This window comes from Agrilus planipennis, unplaced genomic scaffold (genome assembly GCF_000699045.2).
Source record: "Agrilus planipennis isolate EAB-ADULT unplaced genomic scaffold, Apla_2.0 scaffold1, whole genome shotgun sequence".
Lineage (NCBI taxonomy): Eukaryota > Metazoa > Arthropoda > Insecta > Coleoptera > Buprestidae > Agrilus > Agrilus planipennis.
Window position 1 is genome coordinate 3,583,725 of NW_020442466.1, and position 23,922 is coordinate 3,607,646.

Genomic DNA, 23,922 nt, shown 5'->3' on the forward strand with positions numbered 1-23,922 from the left:
CGATCAGTTTTTTGCCAGCAAAGACCAAAAATTTTATGAGCGTGGAATTATGCTACTACCAGAAAGATGGCAAAAGGTGTTGGACCAGAACGGTCAATATATAATTTAATAAAGTATTTTTTTATTATACGAAAACTGTCTTTCATTTCCACAAAAAAAAACGAAATGACTTTCCGAACAACCCTATAAATCGGATTTAGCCTATCGTCAATGCTGCATCGCATCAATTCATATTAATAATAATCGATGCAGTTAATGTTTAAATAAAAAATTCTGAATTATCTACATAATTCGGTAGATAAACATGCAGACGTGTTTATTCACTTCTGTCGACCTCTACACATGTAATATGTGGCCAATAACGTGGACATTTAGCGCAGTGGCTACGCCAGTCGGGGACTATTCATTTGAAGGGCTTTCTAAAGCAGAATCTGTCGGACAGAAATGATAGTATTAAACCCATAGTTTACATTACCTGTCCAATGCCCGAAGACTTCACAAATGATTAGAGATTATCGAAATTTATGGTAGGACTTTTAGAGCAGTTTCGCTAAATTTCCAGAACACTTGACACGATAAGCTTTTAGGGTAGGCATCATGTCGTTGTATAACTATCGGATAGCAAAGAAAGTGTAATGGTTGGTTAGAAGGCTCAATAACGTAGTGATGTTGTAGCTTCTAAATTATAATCTTGAAATACGAAATTATAAGCAAAAATGGAATCGGTATTGGCAAAACAGTACTGTATGAAAATAAATAAAAGCAAAGCAAAAATATTGGTATGCAAGGGACGAAAACGTAGGGAAAGAGCGAATATAAAGATAGGAGACGAAAAATTAGAATAAGTGGCTGATTTTAGGTATCTAGGAAGTCAGATAAGTCAGGGCGGAAGGAGTAGTAGGGATTTTAAGCAGAGGATAGCGTAGGGTCGAGTCGCGTTCAGTAAATAGTCACTTCTATGCTCGCAAACGGTTAATTTAGAAATTCGAAAAAGGTTGTGAAAGGTGTATATTTTGAAGCGCAGTGCTGTACGGGTGCGAAACATGGACGGTGGGCGCTGCCGAAAAGAAAAGGTCAGAAGCGTTCGAAATGTGGTGTTACATATGAATTATGATGATACCGTGAGTAGAGAAGATTAGAAATGAAGAGATATTAAAAAGAATAGGAGAACAGAGGACTTATAGAAGTCAATAAAAGATAAGCGAGATAGGTTGGTAGGACACCTTCTCAGGCATGAAGGTCTAGTCAGAGACATATTGAAGACAGAAAAATTAGTTAATAGGAGTATAGGTAGACCTAGATTAGGTTTCTGTTCGCGAATAGTTAAGGATATGGGTTGTTCTAGTTTTAGGGAAATGCGAAGATTAGCTCAGGATAGGAAAGACTGGAGGTGCGTATCCAACCAGGCTTAGGAGTGACGACCTTATGATGATGATGAAGCAAAAATATTTTAATCTCATTTACAATTTACGTAATAACTGTAGGATTTATTGATTATTGAATGTAACAGATTTCTACCCTGTTAGAAATGGAGACACCTTTTTTTTTAAAATTTGTTTTTTTATTTTTTAACATAGTCCCCTTTTAGAAAGATACACTTCTCCCAACGACCCTGCCATTTTTTTACCCCTCCAAAAAATTAGATTTGTCGAACTCTCCAAAACCCCCCCTGTCTCGGGGATGACTTCCTCGTTTGAACTAAATGTCTTTCTCGCTAGTCATTTCTTCATGGTAGGGAACAAGACGAAGTCGCAGGGAGTCAAATCGGGGTGTGCGGCAGCAAATTCATAACGTAATTCGTGCATTTTGGCGGCAACAACTCCTGATGAATGTACCGGTACGTTATCGTGTTGATAACGCACCTTTTTTTTCGTCAAATGCATCCGTGTCCCCTTCAATTTTTTGTCGAAGCGGTCCAATAACTCACTGTAGTATTGTTCAGTGATCGTTCTTCCTTTTCCTAAAAAATCCGTAAAATGATTTCCTCGGTAACAACGTTTGCTAGGCTTCCTGTTTGCTCCTACCAAAAACGGATCTTTGCCCACGTTTAATTTCTTTGAAGCAATATCTAACTGTGGTCATAGTTGGCGAAATGTCTCCATAAACAGTATCCAACTTTGTTCAACTTTGTTTTCATCTCCTCGCATTTTTTCCCCATGCAAAAACAAAAAGCGAGTTACCGAACGATACTGCTCTTTTTCCATTTTAGCGAAAATAACGAAATACGTCTGAGTGGAATGGCTGCCAAATCCAAACTAACCTATCAATCAGTCTGAAATTCGTTTTGGCGTGGTTTGATAGATGACAGCACACGATGACAACACCAATTTCCCTCAGGAACGTAATCCGTCTTCAAACACGGGTACTTATTGAACCGCCCTCGTATATGAACATTATTCTCCTTAATCTGTAATTTATTCAAAACCGATAAAAGTAGTTGGTTATTGACACTATTTGTTTCGAAATAGAGCTCATCACTTGCTAATGATGAGCAGGTTGTAATGTGGTGCCATAAACGTTCACTTGACTGTTATTGTAGACGCATCTTATGCCGAAGTACTAATATTGATATATGTGTGGTGCATCCATTCAAATACATATACAAGAGTATGTACGAATGTCCAAGTGCATATTAGTGTAATACGTGCAGATACGTGATTTACGAATAGATTGCGTTTTGTTTTACAAATGGTCTTTCTAATCTCATCCGAAGTCCAATCACTATAAATAGTGGTTAGCATAAAAACGTAAACAATAATCATTAATCTTGCAAAGTGACATATTCGCACACCCACGTTTGCAAATTGCATGAACCCGAACAAGAGGAAGTTCAATAATAATTGCAAGCATCTGAGGCATTGGCAAATGAAGACGAACTATTATCCTAACCAATTTGCATCTGTTCCAAATCACAACTGTATTTACCAATATTGGATTATGTATATATTTAAACTATGACAGTTGCCCTGTATAGTTGAGAGATCTATAAGGTATAATAAAGGACAGCGCTAGATCCTTACGGAAAATTCCCGCAAAAATTTTCGTCGCCTATAATTTCCACAAATTCTAACATAGAGCTAGAGAAGTATTGTATTGTTTTGTTCCCAAGGATTGTACCTACCAATATTTTTCGTTATTTCCCACCACAATGGAAATATAGTTGAATTGTAGGTACCTATATATTTAGCAATGAATTCCTTCAGGCGAATAATTTGCCCAATAGCAAAACGTAAAGCATCGGTACCTAATGAATGTGCTGCGCTACAGTTGAAAAATAGAAGCAAAAAAATGATAAGTGCCTTTGGAAATCTGTAATGACAGTACGGAACAATCACGATCTCACTACACCGACACAACAACAATAATGGTTCATCGATGTACCTACACCACGACTAATTTGTGAACGTGAAAGAATGTGTCTCTTATAAATCACACAAACATGCCCAACCTACATTTGCCAGTATATTGTAATATCAAAGACAATACGAAGGAATATTTGAAAAGATATTGGCTGCTACTAAGACTTTCTTTCGTGCGCTGATTGTGAAACATGGTAAATTGGTAAAGCTTTTGTGTTTTGTTTTAAGTGAAGATATTAACTGCCCAAATTGTCCTTTCTGTTGATTTAATAGTCGGTAATGACCTATAGATTATACGAGTTTTCTAAATCTTTAGTCCATCACGAACAAATTTAATAATGTACTTCTCCTACCATCCTGAATTATAAAAAATCAGCAGCCTCCTCTAATGTTTCGTCTCCTATCTTTATATCCAATCTTTCCCTGCTGTTTCTTCCCTTGCACAATACTTCTCCTTCCATCCTGAATTACCGATAATCAGCAGACTCCTCTAACGTTTCGTCTCCTATCTTTATATCCACTCTTTCCCTACTGTTTATTCCCTTGCACAGTACTTCTCCTACCATCCTGAATTATAAAAAATCAGCAGCCTCCTCTAATGTTTCGTCTCCTATCTTTATATCCACTCTTTCCCTACTGTTTCTTCCCTTGCACACCAATATTTTTGTTTTACTATTATTCATTTTAACTAGAATTGTACAGAGGAGGATGGAAAAAAGGGCGGAAGAACTATTAGGGGAAGATCAATTCTAGCTTTACGGGTAGCAATAGAGAAAACAATAGAAAAAGGAAAGGGTGCATACATAGGATTTGTAGATTTAGTGAAAGCTTTTGACAATGTTAAATGGGACAAGATGTTAAATATACTTAAAAATGTAGGTATGAATTACAAAGATAGAAGAGTGATACTTAGTTTGTATAAAGAGCAACAGGCAGTTATAGAGCTGGGGATGCAACGTAGAGAAGTAAATATTAGGAAGGGAGTCAGGCAGGGATGCACACTGTCACCGCTACTTTTTAATCTATACATCGAAGACGCCATCAACATCATTAAAGACAGTACAACTGTAGGGATAGATGTGCAAGGGCAAAAGATTAGTATGCTTAGATTTGCAGATGATATAGCAGTATTAGCATCTAGCAAGGAGGACCTAGAGATAGCTTTAAATAAAATGGAAGCGGTACTGACAGATCAGTACTGTATGAAAATAAATAAAAGTAAAACTAAAATACTGATATGCAAGGGAAGAAAAAGTAGGGAAAGAGCGAATATAAAGATAGGAGACGAAAAATTAGAAGAAGTGGCTGATTTTAGATACCTAGGAAGTCAGATAAGTGAGGATGGAAGGAGTAGTAGGGATATAAAGCAGAGGATAGCGCAGGGTCGTGTCGCCTTTAATAAAAAGAAGTCACTTCTATGCTCGCGAACGGTTAATTTAGAAATTCGAAAAAGGTTGTTAAAGGTGTATGTTTGGAGCACGGCGTTGTACGGGTGCGAAACATGGACAGTGGGAGCGGCGGAAAAGAAAAGGTTAGAAGCGTTCGAAATGTGGTGTTATAGGCGGATGATGAGGATATCGTGGGTAGAAAAGGTTAGAAATGAAGAGGTATTGGAAAGAATAGGAGAACAGAGGACTCTATGGAAGTCAATAAAAAATAGGCGAGATAGGTTGGTAGGACACCTTCTCAGGCATGAAGGTCTAGTCAGAGACATATTAGAGGCAGAAACAGGAGTTAGGAGGGGTAGAGGTAGACCTAGATTAGATTACTGTTCGCAAATAGTTAAGGATGTGGGCTGTTCTAGTTTTAGGGAAATGCGAAGTTTAGCTCAGGATAGGAAAGATTGGAGGTACGTGTCCAACCAGTCTTAGGACTGATGACCTTATGATGATGATGATTATTCATTTTGATATAATACTGTTTTGTCAATATCGCTTCCATTTTATTTAGGGTTATCTCTAACTCCTCCTTGCTAAATGTTAATACTGCTATATCATCTGAAAATCTAAACATACTAATTTTTTACCCCTGTACTATATCTATTCCTAAAGTTTTCTTTAAAGATGTATAGATTAAAAGGCAGCGGTGTTAGTGTACATCCACACTGTATACAAAGATTTTATTTATTTTAAAAATGCGTGCTTTTGGTTGTCATTTTGTTAGTTTGTTGTGCTCCAAAATTAATTGTTTGTCGGTGCAATTAGTGGCGTGGTTGAGTTTAAACAATCGCGCGTGTGCTTCCGTAAATAGGGACGAGGCGTTTCTGAATAGTTATATGAGCCACCCACATGCCATCCGGACCTTCTATAGCACCCCATTAGATGCATGTGACAACACGGATGTGGGATCCCTGCCTCATTAACAGGTGCACGATCTGCTATCATGACGCTGTTCGTAGAAGAAGAAGAGTCGAATCGAGTCGGCTCAAGCAGAAAAAAAAAACGAAAAGACGAAAAACGAAGTAGAAGAAGAAGAGTCCTTATTATGGGCGCGTCCGTCGACTCTATGCAGTCGACTCGATTCCTCCTGATTCCGCCCGCCAGCCTGCTCGACTAATTGCATGTTCTATCCGACAAGGAAGTCGCTCTATACAGTTATGGATCGTGGTCATTTTTCTTCCTTTATTTTTTTGTTTCGAAAATAATCACGCCTTGCCGCGAACGTGACGTTTCGACTACAACTAAGATCTCAACTCCGGGAATGTTTTACTGAGATGTGCAAATAACACGTATCAACACGTTAGCCGTGACTAGGTGCTTCGTAAACAAAAATTTTATCGGGTTGTAAGGTACCTTTTCGACTGACTTCCTTGTTAAAAAAGAATGTCTTCATGAAATGCTTATTGGATTTAGTTCAGGTTTTTGAGCAGTTATTATTAGAGTTGAAAAATTAATAAGTACTCGGATTCCCGGAACGGTTAATTTAGAAATTCGAAAAAGGTTGTTAAAGGTGTATGTTCGGAGCGCGGCATTGTACGGGTGCGAAACATGGACAGTGGGCGCGGCGGAAAAGAAAAGGTTAGAAGCGTTCGAAATGTGGTGTTATAGGCGGATGATGAGGATATCGTGGGTAGAAAAGGTTAGAAATGAAGAGGTATTGGAAAGAATAGGAGAACAGAGGACTCTATGGAAGTCAATAAAAAATAGGCGAGATAGGTTGGTAGGACACCTTCTCAGGCATGAAGGTCTAGTCAGAGACATATTAGAGGCAGAAACAGGAGTTAGGAGGGGTAGAGGTAGACCTAGATTAGATTACTGTTCGCAAATAGCTAAGGATGTGGGTTGTTCTAGTTTTAGGGAAATGCGAAGTTTAGCTCAGGATAGGAAGAAGTGGAGGTACGTGTCCAACCAGTCTTAGGACTGATGACCTTATGATGATGATGATGATGACGATGATGACTCGGATTCTTAGCGAGTTTTTTCTTGGACTCTGTAAAGAAACAAGTTTTGGGACAATTGGATGTACGTATTTTCCGTTAAAGTTTGTGCAAAGTATTGTATAATTTCCAAAGAATGTGTAGAATAAAGAAGCGTGTTTTGCGTTTTTGAATTGCCTTTCTATGTGATAAATCCAAACATTATGATTCTTATATTGCTTTGGCCGCTGTAGATTGTGAGCATACTGTACATTTGCTCAATTCTTGACATCATGTGGCATTGAAGGCTCTCGAGATCCAGTTTCTCCCACCTCCAACGTAATTTTAACGACTGATGGTCTGTCTTTGCGCATTGCTATGAGTACATCTTTAAATTTCACCATCGTTTGGTTTGTTTTGTTTAAAAATTCAAAGGGGTGCAATCAAAGAGCCGCCACTGGCCGTGTCGCTTATTTCTCCCGTAGCGTCGCCTTTTATTGTGCCCAAGATGGTACGACTGAGTCCGGTAATACGGGGAAAAACTCGAACGTCGATCGTGGAGAGTAAGTCGGCTTAATGAAAGCGTAAATAAGGCGATAGCATCGCCGGAACATCGCGAGCCCAAGCGCAAAAAAATACACTCTCTTTTCGCTGCCCCGCTGATAATTGCCTCCGATAAAATATTACATAAATCTGAATCGAAATTACAGGTTTAATGTCTACGGCAACGAATATTATGAATAGCGCTACGACCGGCAAGAATTTATTTAAACGTCTATTTCTAATAAATAAAAGCGTCCGGGACCGCGTCGGATAATGCATCGGTTGCATTACAGCTTCGCGAATATCTGGCGTCGACATATTTTATTGTACAACCATTATACGTTTTCTCTATTAATTTTACACTGAAACTATATTTTACGAGTTAATTTTAGAACCTTATAACGTATTTATTAGAGGTGGGCTATATACCCGGTTTGGATCCGGTACATGTTTTAAGATTTTTTACTACTTATGAACATTGTAGGCTCGATTTGACGGTTTTAATTCAACCCTTTCGTTGAAAATCCACCAACCAAGAATTAAAATGTGGTGGTGAGGGTGGTATTTGATGAAAACTCCGCCAAAACTGCAACAGTTTTGCATCTAATGCCGGGTACACAGTTATCCGGTGTCCGACAAAATAACTATCCGGTTTGTATTAAAATTAGGTATGCGGTTTATTAAATTCTTAATTGTATCGCAGTGTTTGTTCAAACGCTTCAACTACGGTTTTTCTACAAAAATATAAACAAATTGTTGTTGCTTATTTATTGCTTAATTACTTTTAAGTGTTAAGTTGTAACCTTTTCCCAAACAAAGTAAATTGGTGTCTAAAACGAACATGCATGTAAACTTTTTTATCGGCTCCTATCTTAGTAATTAACCTAAATATGACTGGAAAGTGGCAGTTATTTCGTGATATTTTGGGAATTTAACGTGGCTACAAGTGCACCTCATAATATGTAATAGATGATAATACGTTACATAGCTGGTCTTATAAGGCAATGCAGTTATTATTAACAGCGCTTTTTTTCACTCCGAAAGCAGTCTGAGTTTAATTAAATATAAAAAATGAGAGGTTGGTTAACTGTTAACCAAAATCATTTAACTAAAATAGAAGAACATTTACTTGTACTATGTATGTATGCAGTGGCGGTTCGTGACACAGTGGCTATGAGAGCTAAATATAAAATGGAAAACTAAATAAAATCAGTGGAGAAAATAGAAACTGGAAATTCTATAGTGTTCAAATCGGATGCTGATGTGCCTAGTCATTTAATGTTTGATTACTTCAGTAGAAAAATAATTAAATTCGTTATAGTTGACCCTGCGAATTTATAGGTAAGGTCGTCGAGAGAGATGGGAAAAGTGGGAACACCCCTTCCGTGGCAGGGATTTTTGACATACCGAAACAAGGACACATGCCCGAATTTAGCCTTGACGGCCTTAGGTCCTTCATAGTTAAACGTTGACGTTGACGCGTTTGAAATCATCACTACTTTACAACTCGCCTAGGCGATTTATTTGAATTAACTACATCAAAGTATCAGTAGTACGACAGATGGCGTTTACTGCGCCATTTGTAGTATTTTCTAAAACGCGCTGTTAAGGCAGCAGGTAAAAGTTGGTCTGTGTTCTGTCGGAGCTGCCTGCGACGCGCTGATGAGATCCAAAACGATCGAAATCGCGATCCGCGTCTGGCAGTTTCGACAGAATACAGACCACTTCGAATTATTTTATTCGATTATGGTTACGTGCCTAGCACGTTGAGGTGAGCTACGCCGGGATTCGTTTCAGCAAGTAGATATCCATATATTTAAATGGACCTTGTTGAAGCATACGTAATCCTAAAATGTAGTATCGTACTACAGATGGCGTTTACTGCGCCATTTGTAGTATTTTCTACATCGAAGTAATTACCGAAATACTATGAGGACATAGATAACACAGACTTATCATCAATTGCATTTGCTAATGGATTTAACAGCCATCAATATAAATAGGTATGCCCCTGTAATGTCGTACGACATCCGCCACTGCTACGGCGTACTTTCGTGTATGATGTGTTCGATCTTATCTGTATGACACTTGTTCCTATAAGTTTTCTAGTACTAACGTAGAACGAAATTACAAGTGGAAGACATACGAAATTTTTTGGCTGTCACCGTATAATGATTGATAACACATAACGGAAATAATGATACAGATACTAATCTTACATTACAGCCGTTATGAGTAATAACACATAGGCATACATGAAATACATTGGACATATCGGACATATCATACATTTTCACCTGTCTCTCTATATGACGTGTTAAACAATTAACGAAATGTGTTTCTGGTTATCAAATGAAACAAAAAAAAAGAGAAGATGACAGCGAATACTGTTAGATTTACCAAGGTGTTAGACGTAGACGTTTTTTGGGTCATAGCCATTAGAGAATATTAAGATTTTGAAGATTTTTTTGTCAGAGAATTTTAGAAATTTGACTGCAGTTATGGATCATCAAATTAAAACAAAATATGGTTTATGTTATTTCTTGGACTGTTTGTGGGAAATAAAATATAGTAATAGAAATAGTTGGTACCTTTTTGTGTGTTATGTAAATAACTAATAAAAAAGTTACAGCACATTTCGAAATTAGAAAATTGTTCTCCTAATTTAGACAGTTAATGTCCTAGAGGAGGCATATAATTATAAATAAAATGATAAAGAGAAAAATAGAGAAATATATGAAAAATGATATAATATATATAATTTATATTTGTAAATATTTACCGATGTTTGATTTAAACATATATATATATGACATAAAAATAAAAACCTTAAAGTTCTTGATTAATCAATAGGATAAACTCACTATTATTTTCTTTTCAGGTTAGCAGTTGAATCATCAAGGACCGTCTACAGTTAAATGCACAAGGTAAGAACTTTTATCAGTTAACGAAGCTAAGGTACGCGATATTTTTTTGTAATAGTGCGCGATATTTCTAGAATAAATTAGTGTTGTACTCATGACCCTAAATATGAAAAATTTTAAAAATCCAAACACCTGATTTTTCCCTCGAAACTGATTTTTAATTAAATAATTAAAAATTGGGCAATTATACGAGATTATTTCTATGTGTTGATTTAAACATACGGTATAGTAGTATAACTTCATCTTAGGTCTTTTTTTGTTATATTTCTCCATTTTTTCACGCATTATTTTCCTATAATTGTGTGATATTTTACGTGTTCCTTTATACTTTATAGTATCGATGCATTTTTCATCCGTCAACTTATCTAAGTCATAAAAACTTATCATCCCCCAAAATGATTGCCAGAAATAAATTTTAAAATGTGTAGACGATAACACCTGTAACCCCAATTAATAACTCTGTGAGCATATCTACACATGTGTGGATGTGCGTGTTATATATTCGTCGACCGCATCGCATCTAATCACCTCTCGGAGGGTTTCTAACAGTCTGATTAGCTGGATCCCATCTCCCGGTTTTAGATTACACCACGATACCGTCCGTGTATTCTTCGTCTCCCGGCAGTAACATGAGAACTGGTCATTTGACGGGATTGTACCAGTCAGTAGCTTTGATTAATGCTTCAATCTTCTCTTTACGATTATGTTGAATTTTACAAATTTTCTCCATTCAATCTCTCTCACGTTCAGGGACAATTTTCAACTGAACCGATTTACACTGATATATGTCTTTGTACGGTACCAGTTTCTATCAATAAAATCAGTATTCTCATAATTACTGTAAGTGAATTATAATGGAAACTGTGGAATCGCAGAAAATGCTCGAGTTTCTGCACTGAAGAATTCTGGTGGTTATTCTCAGATGTAAATGATCATAATTGCCTTCACCACATCGTCAGTGATGTAATGATTGTTCTTCAGATCCCTTCGAGGTGTGGAAGGAGGTGGAAGTTAGACGGAGCCAAATCCGAACAGTAAAGCGGATGCGGAATGAATTTTAAGTTTAATACTCCACGCGTACAGCTTGAAAACGTATCCATCGCTATCGTTGGATATGATGTATTTCTGGTTTTAAGTCAAATAATTTGTCCTCCTTCAATGTTTTTCATTTTGCTAAAGTTCAGTTTCTACTTATTACTTATCCGGATCTATATTACATATACTACAGAGGCGAACATTGCATATCGACAATATTAACAGTTTATTTAGTATCTAAGCAAGCCTAGTTTATTTATGTAGGAATCAGGGAGAACCACGGGATTATAATGTCATCCCGAGCGAATAAAAAAAGTTCCGGCCTTCTTCGGCTTGTTAAATGTCAAATAATTATTATGGTAATCGGCTGGACGGTCGCCGTAAACCCTAAAAGCAAACGCGTTTCGTACTGTAATATACAAGAACTCAAAGGTCTTCCGCTGGCTGTCCGATGATGTAGACATGCAAATTCCAGGCCCTCACGCACATATATAATGCAATTATCTATGTACGAACATTAATTTATTCATATACGTACTTCCACGACGATGCATTTGCAGCTTTCCCGCTGCTGGAACGTAAATCTACCAGCGTTTGTTAAGCAGAGTTGGCTGGTCTGTTCAGGCCCATGTTACCTCATGTGTATACACACCTTTTTGTCTTATACCGTACGTAAGGAAAGGTTTTCGTGTTAAATGTTAATATAACATCATCTTCTCTACGGTCCAGCGATTTTACAACTCATTTTTATGTATACCAAGTGATCTTTATTTCCTTATGGCAGGCACAGCTACACTAAGATTTCTACTTATTTTTCTAATGGTTATTAATACGGGGGGGGGGCGGCTTTAGTGCTTGTTTCGTCTTTTACTCCTTACATAGTCGTAACGCATTTATTTTAATCTTATAGGTAAGTACCTATAATTGGGTTACTTAGAATTAGCAGTCAATGTTTGTAGAACGGTGCAAAAAAGTTAGGTTAGGAAAGAGCGCATGATCAGTTTAAACTACTTGATGCTCAATTATTTTGCTGTTGTTTTTACTATTGACTTTCTAATAAATATTTATTGTATCTTGTCTTGTCGTGACAGTAACGTCTTTTCTTTATTTTGATTCGGGAAGCAAGTTTGTAAATTGGTATCTTTGCCTATCTGCTAATTAAGAACGCGACAACAATTAGTCTGTGTCACGGACCACGAAGTGATACTCTGCGTACTGTAATAAAAGGCGCATTCTGTCGTTGTCGATGCCGGCTTTGCTATATCGAGGTGTGGGAATGGCGAATAATCCTTATTAGAAACATAACTCGCGTGGCGTGATCTCACGAACGATAATGCACCCATAACTTCACGTTGTTCATACATCAGCAACAATATTTTCGCCAAAAAAAAAAATAATAAGAGGAAAGAGAAGAAAACGGACATAACAAAAAGATTTAGTTCTTGGCGTGTTTAATATTATAATAATAAAATCTAGTAAAATTAATAGTTATTTGACAACTGTTAGAGACTAAGAAGAATAGAACGAAGGTTGATTTAGAATTTGAATAATTTAGGAAAGTTATGAAGGTGGAGCTAAGGGTTGTAGATAAAAGAAGGGAACCAATAGTAAGAAAATATGATTTGAAAAATGCTGAAGATAGAAAATATATAATTAAGTTGTTGAACCCAAATCACCGAAGAAACCCCTCATAAAATAGCAATTGGGAAGGACAGCGAAGTCCAAACGTCATGCGGTTAGAAATGTTAATAGAGATTATAAGAAAGTACAGTAATAAAAGTTATTGGCACAGATAGATAGAATACAAAAGCTTTAGAAGATAATGTTCAGAAATATTTACACAGAAGAGGAATATCATACAAAATATTTACATATTTACACGACATTATATATATATGTTGGTCGCTACAAAGAAAAAGCTTATATGAAGAGTATTATAAGTTTTCTCTGTTGTGTCATTCACTAGAGGCGTATTAACTTAGCGTACTGGACTAATAAATTTTCTTAATAAGTTGGAGAAATTCTTTATGAATCTATTATCAAGAACTTGTGTGTTTTTGGTCTAATTTAGTACCAGAAAATACCCGCCAGATGGCGACATACAACTTTTATACGTATGTTACGTTTTAAATAGGTCATTTTACTTTGCTGGCCTCTGGCCTGTTCTTAGATAGATGTATGTATGTTTGTAATAGGCGAATTTCTCTCCAACATGAGGCTGTGCTCGTGCGGTAAGTACTCAATTAACTTATATTTACGTTAGAATTTTTGTGAGTAAATGATAGTGATGAGGTGAGGATGCGCCGTTTGAAATAATAAAACGTGACAAAGCTGTTCCCCTAATGGTAGTTATTACGGACTGTTTAATACTAAAAACCAATTGTTTCGTCGGAGGAAAACGACAAAAAAAAAACGCGAAACGCGATCGAAGTAAAGGTAATGCACCAGTACAAAACCATCGCATNTTTGGTTCTTGGCGTGTTCAATATTAAAATAATAAAATCTGGTTAAAAAACAAATATTTATTTGACACTGTTAGAGCTGAAGAAGAGTAAAGTAGATGAAGGTTGATTTAGAACTGAAGAATATAGAATTTGAATAATTTAGGAAAGTTATGAAGGTGGAGCTAAGGGTTGTAGATAAAAGAAGGGAACCAATAGTAAGAAAATATGATTTGAAAAATGCTGAAGATAGAAAATATATAATTAAGTTGTTGAACCCAAATCACCGAAGAAACCCCTCATAAAATAGCAATTAGGAAGGACAGCGAAGTCCAAACGTCATGCGGTTAGAAATGTTAATAGAGATTATAGGAAAGTACAGTAATAAAAGTTATTGGCACAGATAGATAGAATACAAAAGCTTTAGAAGATAATGTTCAGAAATATTTACACAGAAGAGGAATATCATACAAAATATTTACATATTTACACGACATTATATATATATGTTGGTCGCTACAAAGAAAAAGCTTATATGAAGAGTATTATAAGTTTTCTCTGTTGTGTCATTCACTAGAGGCGTATTAACTTAGCGTACTGGACTAATAAATTTTCTTAATAAGTTGGAGAAATTCTTTATGAATCTATTATCAAGAACTTGTGTGTTTTTGGTCTAATTTAGTACCAGAAAATACCCGCCAGATGGCGACATACAACTTTTATACGTATGTTACGTTTTAAATAGGTCATTTTACTTTGCTGGCCTCTGGCCTGTTCTTAGATAGATGTATGTATGGTTGTAATAGGCGAATTTCTCTCCAACATGAGGCTGTGCTCGTGCGGTAAGTACTCAATTAACTTATATTTACGTTAGAATTTTTGTGAGTAAATGATAGTGATGAGGTGAGGATGCGCCGTTTGAAATAATAAAACGTGACAAAGCTGTTCCCCTAATGGTAGTTATTACGGACTGTTTAATACTAAAAACCAATTGTTTCGTCGGAGGAAAACGACAAAAAAAAACGCGAAACGCGATCGAAGTAAAGGTAATGCACCAGTACAAAACCATCGCATTGGTCGTCTCAAGAAGACGAGATCCTAACCGGAGATAAGAAGAAAGTTAACCGCTTTGCACCATGCAATTTCCACTATATAGTAGGTGCATGTAGTACGTGTTCTAAGTGGGCTAAGCACGATCTCTTACAAGGAAATGGAAAAACTTTAAACTCAGCCTCACAGTTTATGGATAGTAAGTATTTAATACTACGGTTTTGTATTTGCGCGCGGAGGCATCACATCTACTCAGATCGGAATTTTAATGCTTGGAAATTCCGTGAGAACCTTGGTGGCGTATACATACATATATATGTATAGATGTACATACAGGGTGTCCCATTTATAATAATTAAAAAGAAAACCATGGCTTCGTGACACAAAATACAACAAAAAAGTGTTATACAATTTTTCAATCCAGTGACAATTGAGCTCGCAAATCGTCTTTGTAAATTTGAACGTACAATTTGTTTCGTTACGGACCTGGATCTAGGCGACTAACGTCGCTCAGCTGATCTAGTGTGGATGTAACAAGTACCTACCGGGAAGAAGCCGAATGCACTTCCACCTTGTAAAAAAAAGGTAAAAGTGAAAAAGAAAAGCGTACCTTTTATAAAAAATGTTGAAATTGTCCGCTAATCGCTTCAATGCAACACTGACAGCGGCGTACCCAGTTGCTACGAATTTTGGCCCAGATACCGGGAATATTTCGAATTATACGATAGGCATTGCTAATGTAACTCACCACCAACTGACGGTTGAATAAGAACCCTACTAGAATGCACTATCACACTACTAATTTTCCTTATTGTAATAGACTTTTATGAAATGACAACTAAATAAATAAACTAACACTAACAAACAAGTAAATTCCACAACAATCCAAAGCGAACTGAACAACCTGTTAGAAACTACAACATTATGTGTATTTATTCCAGTCACTTCCAGCAGTGTAATTATACGAGGTTATATCATTATTTAGCTTTTTACATTTAATGAAAACAAAATAACCAACTTGGTCCTTCTGGACACATCCTTGTATTACTCCACGTGGGGTTAATGAGCCCTGCTATGCAAAACTAACGTTTAACACATGTGAATGGTCAAATTAGGTCTGCAACTTGTCTCAACTTTTACAACCATAACACATACATTTGTTTTCGTACACGAGTACGTTATGTTTCAAACCTTTACCAAACGCTGGGTGGTGAGGGTTGTTTGTGCACCGCTTCTAACTATTCCGTAGCCGTTAAAATTTCTTTTCTATTTAAATTAACATAATACTCGACGTCATGGGCTACATTAGGTCCACTTCAGTTTACGATCCTGGGGTTTTCGATTGTGATAGGTACTTAGTATTTCTAACATGTTCAGTCATCTAATGGACGTTAACGCGAGTGAATTTTCTTCGGCTGATCCGTAACTTAATACCAAACATAAACAATAACATTACCCCAAAAGCAGCTGATTCCGACCGACTGAAGGTGAATTTTTCTACGATCAGCTGGAATCGTAATTAATTTGCGATTGTGCAGGGCCGGCATCGATAATTTTATAATTTTTCATTTTGTTTCAAAAGTCAAAAGTGTTATAACATTTTATGTTCCAAATGTCCGTAGGAATCTGTGGTATAAATATTAATTATTATAACTGGGACACCCTATATATACTACTACTACTACGTACAACTACCACCACCTTAATGTATGTATATTTAGCCAACCGTATACATACCTATATTGCAAAACGAAAACAATGTGGAGCAATGGAAAGATAATTTATTTGTTGACGTTTCGAGCATTTTAAATGCTGAACCTCCAGTGTACCGCGCATACATTTATTCGATATGATTCATACTACGTGGCTCATCGCGATATAAAATACACATATTCCACTGAAATTCTTCCGATTGTGGTAGAGTACAAAACAGCAGCAACATTCGCGTTTTAATTCACTTGTATCTCGCATAATATGTTCCTAAACCTCCAATCTCCGTCCAAATATAATCAATTTATAAAACGATTTGAAATTTTCCGTATTACAGCAGTACATACCTATAGTGAACATTTCCCCCAGGAAACTCAAAGAAATATCTTTTATAAAATATATATGTGGGTGGTTCTACTATGCAGTACTTCCGTAGCTAATAACAACAGAAGCTCATAGCATCCCTTTAGACAGTACCCCGAGCGCCTTAGAACTATAGTAACTGTGATCACAGATGTCGCAGTGGTCTACTTACGATGCATAATGAATGATTGCTGATGTAAATGTGGGAACGTGGTGATGTGTTAACCAAATTGTATCATAAATAATAAAAGTATATCAAATGTCGTGTAACAGTGATAAATTAAATACAGTAAAAGTTCCTTATTCGCGGGTGAAAAAATTGCAATCCAGTTCCTGTATTCGTGGCTAAAAATGTCATTATTCGCGGATGCAATCGCTGAACAGAAAAGGATTCGGTGTCATTTGTTAAAGGGACTGACAACAATAGACCGCTCATGCCTAGTGTGAATTTTTCCGAAAACATGGATTTCTATTCTCAACATTGTGATTTAACGCTGCGAGGTAAATATGTAATTTTTTGTATGGTAATAGACAAAGGTTCACACTAACTCGGTGCGTTTTTGGTTTTCAATAATACGATCATTAAAAGCTTTCACAAGTGCTTAAAGTTTAAGCTTCTTGTAGGACACGTATTTTCAATAGAAATTAAAAAATGGTCTTCGACAGGCTTTAGATCAAACCTTTATCTATCTTAGTACAAAATTTCAAACCTCTGTTCTAAACATTAAACTCATGATATATAGAACCAATAAGAATATTTTTACTCTACGCCACGTGTACTACTGAATCCCCTTAATCTTTTGAGTATGTGCGGCTTTTATAAAAAAATTTAACCGAGTAGAAAAGGATTGTAGGTTATTTTTCAACGTATCAGCATCTTTTGTACTATTGACTCGTGCCGAGACGACTTTTATAAAAGATGTAACCGAGTGGACTAATTTCAAAATTCAAAACAAGGGAAAAAAACAATATTTTTTAAACTCTTGCCTAAAGCTGATTATAACGATTAATTTTATGTGCGAATTTCTCAATAAATTGATTTTATCTTGATATATAAAGGTTTTATTCTGGAACTTCAGAACGTATCCCCTATGGTTCCATATCAACTGCTTCTGTATTCGCGGCATATATGTGGAACGTATACCCCGCGAATAAAGAGCTTTTACTGTAATTCATCCCTTGAAAACTGATTGTTGATCGCAGGGTGAAATGGTACCATACCGTGATCGATTGATTCACCATATATATTAGTGTATGACGATGACGTAGAGGCAATCTTTCAGTAGTTTTACAGTATATTGAATAGGTATAGGAATAGATCTGCAGCCACCATGGAGACGTATGCGATAAGTCTATATATCTCGATGGGGCGCCCTTACAAATAATCACGATTTTTCCCGTATGATTTGCTGAAACGGCAGCAAGCAATTCGAACGATAGGTACCAAGTACGATAGCATCTATCCGTATATAAGTTATATAAAATAGAGTTGAAGATTGTTATCGTCTAAAATACAATAAAGTGCATAGACATTCTTCAGGTGCGAGAGCCGAGCCAGTTTGCCGTGACTACGTACGAGTACGGCTGTTTTTGCAACAACGACAGTATTGCAACTCTTTGCAGCTGGTAGCTGGACGAAATAACGTCCTTTTCTCGTACATACGGTACGTAGGTACATACATCGTGGCTGCTTTTCGAATTATACACCGATAAATCACCAGCAGTTGGAGCATGTCGCTGTGGCATTTACCGTACGAGTATGCATGTACTACACAGGGTGTCTTTTTCCCGGATTCCGGCGCCTTTAGTGTTCTCCAACTCTCTAATAGACAGTCGTTGTATGTGTACTCACTTGAAATTACAGTTGGCACTTTTAGATCAATTCTCTTAATCTTTATCACTGATGAAATTCGGCAACATGTATTAGTCCAATAAATCATTGTCACTGCAGTGAAATAAGTGTTCTGGTAGAATAACTATCTCCATAATTGTTTTGTTAACAGAATGAGAGATTTAAACAAAAAACAAAACAAACAGACAGACACAAGGTTCCGTATTTCATTCGGATGTATACTTCATTAACTTTCTCTAGCGATGTGCCCCTTCCAATGTCTTGGATGCGCGCTGGCAAAATCGCAGGTAGGGAGAAAAAAGCTCATTATACTCTCGACTCTTGTACATCAAACATACTTTTTCATACAGCTCCCTCTAAAAAAATCTAAAAATGACCTCCCTGTTCAAAATTAATTTATTTACGTTATGCGTCCGTGTTTGGGTCACAGAAATTCATATGTGTATTAAATTTCAACCTAATCAATCCAGTAGATTCGGAACAAACTGACGGACACAGGAGTGATAGTATAAGGGTTCCGTTTTTCTTTCGGGCATATGGAACCCTAAAAAGAAACATGAAGTAAACGATATATTTGATCTCCTTTTGTACTCAGGTTAAGCAAACTGTAATCCAAATACCTACTTTCTTTTGTAAACAAATTTCACTTCATCTATTTCTTGACACGTTAATGATCTTCTTCCATTTCTGGTTGTGTTAATAAGTTTGATTTGTTCCACTTTTTGGTCTTTGGCCCATTTCTATATCCTTCCTTTAATGAATTATTCCTTATCCTTTACATCAAATTTTGATCATCCTGTACATGTTTGTGTACAAGCTGGCTCATACGGAGATATTCGAGTATATTCCTGTTCACCCATAAACATTAAATTTATAAGGTTGATAAAATGCTGCAGCCTTCCGTTTGGTACAAGCCGCAGGTGGTTCCAAAGAACGAACAGGAACATCTGAAACTTCTTCATTATTTTCTACCAACCGATTGGATCTTCTTCACAAAAGTTCGACACAATTTCTTTTTATTCGTGTTTTTTAACTTTCTCAACACATCTGAAAATAGGTAAAAAATATCCATCCAAAAATTGATGTTTTAGTGTCTTTTGATGTTAAATTATTTAAGTACCAAGAAAACACTAATAACAATTAACAATTTATAACAATAACAAGCGAAAACACAAGTAACAAAAAGGCACAAGGAGTGAAACACACAACGAGAACAAAGTAACAGAAAGAACAAGATAATACAACAATATTAACAATAACAAAGATAACAACAATTCAACAGAGTAGGTAAAAGCACTTACGAATGGTGGTGATAGCGGTAGGCGAGAGACTGTCTGGATAAGAAAAAAAAAAAAAACTTTTGGGTGTTTCATTCCCACCAGCCAGTAATGCTGTTGGGCGGGCAGTCCCTCCGGACTACGCCGAAAGGTAGGGCGGAAGGCCCTCTTCAGCTTGCTTTCAGGAATCGTAGGAATGGGTGGGTGCTGGTTCGGGTGAGAAAGATGAGACGGACGAAATGAAGACAGAAGAGAATGAAAGATTATCTGTGGAATATTACTGCCTCAGCATTTGCCTAAATGATCCAAGGAAATCACAGAAAAACTTGGACCAAGGCAGCCGGACGGACCCGAATCGAACCGGCGTCCTCCCGAATGCTAAGCAATGGTCTAGATCTCTAGGCCATGCCGCTCGGTATAGCTGGATAAGAATTTTTGGAGGGTATTTATAGGTTAGGGTTGTTAGTAGATTTGATAGAAGGTTCTAGAAGGAAAAGTAGTGAGAGAGAGGGTGAAGACACTAGTTTATAGGAATACATAGAATTAGACAGTACAGAATTCAAGAGAAAGCAATTAAGGGTAAAACCAGATATTAGTATGGGAGTGCATGCAGGTATAGTTGAAGTTGGATTTCCAGGTAAAAGTGATCGAAAGAACAATAGAGATTGAAAGGAAACCAAAGTATTTACAAGATATGAAATTGAAAAGAATTGAAATAATATTTGAAATGAAATATTATTTGAAATGAAATATTATTTGAAATGAAAAAATTTGAGAAAAATTTACACACAAAAAAAAACAATAAGAGTTATTTCGCCACAATCTTAAAAGAAAAATATGAAATACGTGTCACCTGAAAGCTCATTAAAGCTCTAAAAGAAAATTAACTAATGAAACCTTTCCGACTGAGGGGATTGGTTGAATGGGTCGCGGTTGCCCCTGTTCGGTTAATAGGGCCACCAAGAGTCAAATGTCAGAGGTCGGTGTTCACACACAGAGTCACACGTGCCGGCAGCTGTTGCCTGTTGTTCCACGATCAAAAACAAACGGCCGCGAAGAGCTTTTAATTGCGCTCTTGCGCCAATGCAACAATAAAAGCTTTTTTAAAAAGCGAAAACTTGGCGTGCAGCTGTTCAAATTAAGATTTTGCCATTTCTTCTTCTTTGTCATTAAAACCGGCAAACAGTGTGGTTGAGGTGACCAGATAGAAACAATAAACAACGCGTCGGTGTTGAGACCACCTGTTGTCATTTTATGATCCATTCAATGGTAAATAAAACGTTGAAAAACTTGCAGAAAGAACTGTAATCAGGTACTTAATGCACATTTTGTTTTGATAATGCAGTTGCAGAATATGACAATTACTAATGCGTCCTTTATTTACCCTCTGAAGAGGGGTCCCAACGAGTTTAGACCACGCTGCCTCGTGTAGACCCCATTAAGCTCAATCTTAAATTGCATCATCATCATAAGGTCGTCAATCCTAAGACTGGTTGGACACTCACCTCTACTCTTTCTTATCTTGAGCTTATCTTCGCATTTCCCTAAAACTAGAACATCCCACATCCTTAACCATTTGCGAACAGTAATCTAACCTAGGTCTACCTCTACTCCTCTTAACTCCTGCTTCTGCCTCTAATATGACTCTGACTAGACCTTCATGCCTGAGAAGGTGACCTACCAACCTAACTCGTCTATTTCTTATTGACTTCCATAGAGCCCTCTGTTCTCCTATTCTTTCCAATNTACAATTTTTCAATCCAGTGACAATTGAGCTCGCAAATCGTCTTTGTAAATTTGAACGTACAATTTGTTTCGTTACGGACCTGGATCTAGGCGACTAACGTCGCTCAGCTGATCTAGTGTGGATGTAACAAGTACCTACCGGGAAGAAGCCGAATGTACTTCCACCTTGTAAAAAAAAGGTAAAAGTGAAAAAGAAAAGCGTACCTTTTATAAAAAATGTTGAAATTGTCCGCTAATCGCTTCAATGCAACACTGACAGCGGCGTACCCAGTTGCTACCAATTTTAGCCCAGATACCGGGAATATTTCGAATTATACGATAGGCATTGCTAATGTAACTCACCACCAACTGACGGTTGAATAAGAACCCTACTAGAATGCACTATCACACTACTAATTTTCCTTATTGTAATAGACTTTTATGAAATGACAACTAAATAAATAAACTAACACTAACAAACAAGTAAATTCCACAACAATCCAAAGCGAACTGAACAACCTGTTAGAAACTACAACATTATGTGTATTTATTCCAGTCACTTCCAGCAGTGTAATTATACGAGGTTATATCATTATTTAGCTTTTTACATTTAATGAAAACAAAATAACCAACTTGGTCCTTCTGGACACATCCTTGTATTACTCCACGTGGGGTTAATGAGCCCTGCTATGCAAAACTAACGTTTAACACATGTGAATGGTCAAATTAGGTCTGCAACTTGTCTCAACTTTTACAACCATAACACATACATTTGTTTTCGTACACGAGTACGTTATGTTTCAAACCTTTACCAAACGCTGGGTGGTGAGGGTTGTTTGTGCACCGCTTCTAACTATTCCGTAGCCGTTAAAATTTCTTTTCTATTTAAATTAACATAATACTCGACGTCATGGGCTACATTAGGTCCACTTCAGTTTACGATCCTGGGGTTTTCGATTGTGATAGGTACTTAGTATTTCTAACATGTTCAGTCATCTAATGGACGTTAACGCGAGTGAATTTTCTTCGGCTGATCCGTAACTTAATACCAAACATAAACAATAACATTACCCCAAAAGCAGCTGATTCCGACCGACTGAAGGTGAATTTTTCTACGATCAGCTGGAATCGTAATTAATTTGCGATTGTGCAGGGCCGGCATCGATAATTTTATAATTTTTCATTTTGTTTCAAAAGTCAAAAGTGTTATAACATTTTATGTTCCAAATGTCCGTAGGAATCTGTGGTATAAATATTAATTATTATAACTGGGACACCCTATATANGAGAGTTGTCTCCTTCCTTCTCTGGCCTAGTGCTGTTCTTTTCTACTTTGCGCCGGTCAAACTGAAGGTCACATCGCTACAGAAAGTAAACGAAGTATACGAAAGTTTAACCTGAGAACCAACTTAACGTTGTTGAAAAAAATAAGAGAAGAAGGGAAATTTTCATCTATTTTCTTAAATAACTTTAAACCTATTTTACAATATGTCACACGGTACAGTTTGCAAATTTTTTTTTTAATTTCGTGTTGGCAAATAGTTAAGGATGTGGATTGTTCTAAATAGTTTTAAGGAAATACGAAGATAAGCTCAGGATAGGAAAGAGTGGAAGTGCGTGTCCAACCATCAGTCTTAAGACTGACGACCTTATGATTATGATTGGCTCCCTCTAAAAATGACCTCCCTGTTCAAAATTAATTTATTTACTTTATGCGTCCGTGTTTGGGTCACAGAAATTCATATGTGTATTAAATTTCAACCTAATCAATCCAGTAGATTCGGAACAAACTGACTGTGACTGACGGACACAGGAGTGATCGTATGAGGGTTCCGGTTTTCATTCGGGCGTATTGAACCCTAAAAAGAAACATGAAGTAAATTGGAAAATACTACAAATGGCGTGGTGAGCGCCATCGGTAGTACAATGCTACATTTGAGGATTACATATGCTCCAACAAGGTCCATTTCAACGTGATATGCACAATTGTTCGATTATGGTAATGTGCCTATCACGTTGAGGTGAGCTACGCCGGGATTCGTTTCAGCAAGTAGATATCCATATATTTAAATGGACCTTATTGGAGCATATGTAATCCTCAAATGTAGCATCGTACTACAGATGGCGTTTACCACGCCATTTGTAGTATTTTCTAAAACGCGCTGTTAAGACAACAGGTAAAAGTTGGTCTGTGTTCTGTCGGAGCTGTCTGCGACGCGCTGATGAGATCCAAAAAGATCGAAATCGCGATCCGCGTCTGGCAGTTTCGACAGAATACAGACCACTTC

The 23,922-nt window shown here is 36.9% G+C and overlaps 1 protein-coding gene across 1 annotated transcript in view; it reads left to right on the top strand.

Moving 5' to 3' along the window:
- Positions 1–23,922, top strand: part of LOC108734447 (protein N-terminal asparagine amidohydrolase) — an 84,455-nt gene that overhangs the window by 17,258 nt on the left and 43,275 nt on the right. The window contains exon 2 of the mRNA XM_025981137.1: positions 10,139–10,184. The gene's annotated coding sequence lies outside the window, so the exon portion shown is untranslated. The remainder of the gene's footprint in view (positions 1–10,138; positions 10,185–23,922) is intronic.